We start from the raw sequence: 3,752 nt of genomic DNA on the forward strand, positions 1-3,752 counted from the left end.
ACTTTTTTCATTCCTCCCAGCACCTTTCCTACTTCATTTATTCTAAACTTCACTTCTGCATCTATTCTTCCATCCACAGCAACATGTGACCCTAGATATTTAAAACAATCTACCTCCTCAAGCAACTCACCATTCAAAACTATATTCATCCCCCTACCATCTATCAACCTCGTACACTTCATCACTTTACTCTTATTCTCATTTACTTTCAATTTCCTCCTTTCACACACCCTTCCAAACTCCTCTACCAACTGTCTCAATCTCTCCTCTGAATCAGTCACCAGTGTAGATTTATATATTTTTAATATTTGATATTGTGCAGAAAACGGTAATTACCCCAATATACTTAAGGCTAAACTAGCACAGGAAGGTATATTTCATACTTGATTTCTGTCAGGTTTTACCCAGACCAAATACATTATAATATCTTATATTACCAATAAGGCCCATGGCCCCCCAGTCAATGTCCCATGACCCCCTTGGGAGCCATGGCTCCCAGGTTGGGAACCGCTGATAGAGGGAACGGGGATCGTGATGAAAGAATCCTTATTGATTACGTGCTCGTAGAGAGGTCGATGCTGGGAATGGTTGCTGATACAAGGGCCATGAGAGGATGAGGAGGAGGTCTGTCAGATCATATGATTGTGGTATGCATGTATGCAAATTCAAGCTGAGAGGAGTGAAGTGGATCAGGAGAGAGAGGAGCAGTCAGGGAGAAAGACTGAAAGTTGAGAAGCTGAGGATCAAAGAAATGGCAGATGAATACAGGACCAAAGTAGAGGAGGAGTTAGAATAAGTGAATTGGAATGAAAGGGATCTGGACAGCCTGTGGAATGCATATAGGGATTGCTTAGTTAGGAATACTAAAGCGGTGTATGGTGTGGCAAGAGTAACAACAAAGAAGAAAGGTATGGCATGGTGGGATGAGGTTAAGAGAGCTGTGGAGGAAAAGAAGAAGAAGTGGCTAGAGTGGTTACAGGACAGGGGTTCAGTTGAAGTAAGAACTGAATGTATTGAGAGCAAGAAGCACGTAAAGAGACTAGTGAAGAGGAAAACGAAGGAAGTAAATGATGATCTAGGAAGAAAAATTAATACAAACTTCTCTAAACATAGGAAGTTATTCTGGAAAGAGGTGTGGAAATGTAGAAGTGAAAGGGGAAAGAAATGTGATGGTGTGAAGGATGTAGGTGGTAGATTATTAACCTATGGGGATCAAGTAAGGGACAGATGGAAAGAATAGTTTGAAAGCCTGATGAATGGGAATAGGGAGAGCAGAGCGGCTGTAAACATGATTGGTTTTGGGGGTGTGCAGAGAAGGAATGCAGTGCCAGAAGACATGATACTCACACAGGTGAAGAGTGCTGTGAAGCAGCTGAAGAATGGGAAAGCTGCTGGGGTTGATGAGGTGTATGCAGAGATGCTTAAATGTAATGGAGAGAGTGGAATGAAGTGCTTGTTGGAGATATGTAAGAAGGCATGGATGTATGAAACTGTGCCTGCAGAGTGGAAAAAGGCTATGATTGTACCCCTGTACAAAAACAAAGGTGAGCAGAGTGAGTGCAAGAATTATCATGGCATAAGTTTATTGAGTGTGGTTGGGAAGGCATATGGAACCTTTATAATAGAGAAAGTAAGAGAGATAGCAGAAGTCCTAGTGAGTGATGAACAGGGTCGCTTTAGGAGTGGCAGAGGATGTGTGGACCAAATACAGTATTTGCAGTGAGACAGGTAGCAGAGAAGGCTTGTGAGAAAGTCCATAAGGTGTTTATGGCATTCATGGATCTGGAAAAAGCATACGCCAAAGTGGACAGGCAAAGATTATGGAAAGTTTTGCGCATGTATGATGTAGATGGTAAGCTGCTAGGTGCTGTCAAGAGTTTTTATGATAGTAGTGAAGCATGTGTAAGGGGTAATGGGCATCTAAGTGAATGGTTCATGATAGTAGTGAAGCATGTGTAAGGGGTAATGGGCATCTAAGTGAATGGTTCATGATCGATGTGGATGTGCATCAAGGTTGTGTGATGTCCCCATGGTTGTTCAATATATATATGGATGGGGTGATGAGAGAAGTAAAAACACGAGTAATGGAGAGAGGGATGGCGTTGGTAATGAATGGTGATGGATGGAATATCTCAGATTTGTTGTATGCTGATGATGCAGTACTGCTTGCAAATACCGGACAGGAACTTGGTAGGCTAGTGCAGAGTTTTGCTGATGTCTGTGAGCGTCGTGCCTTGAGAGTAAATGTAGAGAAGAGTAAAGTGATGGTTATTGAGAGAGAAGGTGACTCCCAGTGTGATGTCACAGTGAATGAAGAGAGACTGGAATTGGTGAGAGAGTTCAAATACCTGGGTACAGTAATAGAAAAGAGAGGAAAATGTGCAAAAGAAGTTGAAAGTAGAGTAACACAAGGAAGAAAAGTAGCTGGTGCAATGAAGGCTTTGATAAGAAACAGAGGCTTGAGTGTTGCAGCTGCACGAGGCTTGCATGAGGGAGTGTTAGTGCCAACTCTAACATATAGATGTGAGACTATGGTGTGGCATGAAAATGAAAAGTCAAGAGTAAGAGCAGTGGAGATGGGATTGGTGAGGAATGTATGTGGAGTACAGAGGGTGGATAGGATACGAAATAATGTGATTCATGAAAGATGTGGAGTGAGGAAGTCTGTGGACACCAGAATCGAAGAGAGTGTATTGAGATGGTATGGTCATGTGGAGAGAATGGATAACAATAGAGTGGTGAAAAAGGTTTACCTGAGCGAATTTGAAGGAGGGAGGAGGCGTGGTAGGCCAAGGAGAAGGTGGAGAGATATGGTGGATGAGTGTGTGAGGAAGAGAGGTTTGGAAGTCAGTGAGGCTAGGGAACTGACAGGAGATTGAGCTGGCTGGATGAATGTTGTGAGGAGAAGTGCATGATCAGTGATTTGGCACCCGTTTAACATGGCAGTGTCTGGATTGACTCTGTCAGATATGTTTATGTGACGCAACACAACGTGGTGAATGTTTTTGGCGTATCCAATAGAGCCAGGATTCTGGGGGCTTGAATGATGAGTGAATGGAAGTGTGGTCCATTGGATTGGGCAAATTTGGGCTGTCTGGACATTGCTACTCCTCACCCTGTCCTAGGGTGGGAAAGGAGGTCTGGATGATGATGATGATTATTACAGTATTAAAGTGGTTGGTGGAGGCACTCACCATCCACTCACTCGATGTAGTGCTGCTATTGGGTGACTGCCCTTTCCTCTCTTCTTTCCGTCTTTCCTTCCTTCCTCTTCTGTCTTTCTTTCCTTCATTCTTTCCTCTGCCCTCTGCCTATAGGTGACTCTACATGGAGTGACAAGCCAAATGGTTTTCTGTACATCAGGAAACTACGCTGGGTGGTAACCATATATCCCAATTATGGCGCCTGGTGGTTTAGTGGGTAATGAAGGTGCTCTAGTCGGATTGAGCCTGTGCAGGTCTATATCCAAGGGGTGGTTGGGGTTTATTGCTCATGTAATGTCACTCAGGGATGAGTGAGGCTGGTCACTCTCATCTTAAATGTCAGGACCAACTGCCTAGCCCCGGGCTCCTATGCTCCTCATGGGACAGCATAGGATTAGGTGATGATGATGATTATTATTATTATTGTTATTATTATTATTATTATTATTATTATTATTATTACTGTATTATTATTATTATTATTATTGTTATTATTATTATTATTATTATTGTTATTATTATTATTATTACTGTATTATTATTATTATT

The sequence above is a fragment of the Coenobita brevimanus genome, unplaced genomic scaffold (assembly GCF_032717465.1).
Source record: "Coenobita brevimanus isolate Jiangsu-jjx unplaced genomic scaffold, ASM3271746v2 jjx.HiC_scaffold_3681, whole genome shotgun sequence".
Lineage (NCBI taxonomy): Eukaryota > Metazoa > Arthropoda > Malacostraca > Decapoda > Coenobitidae > Coenobita > Coenobita brevimanus.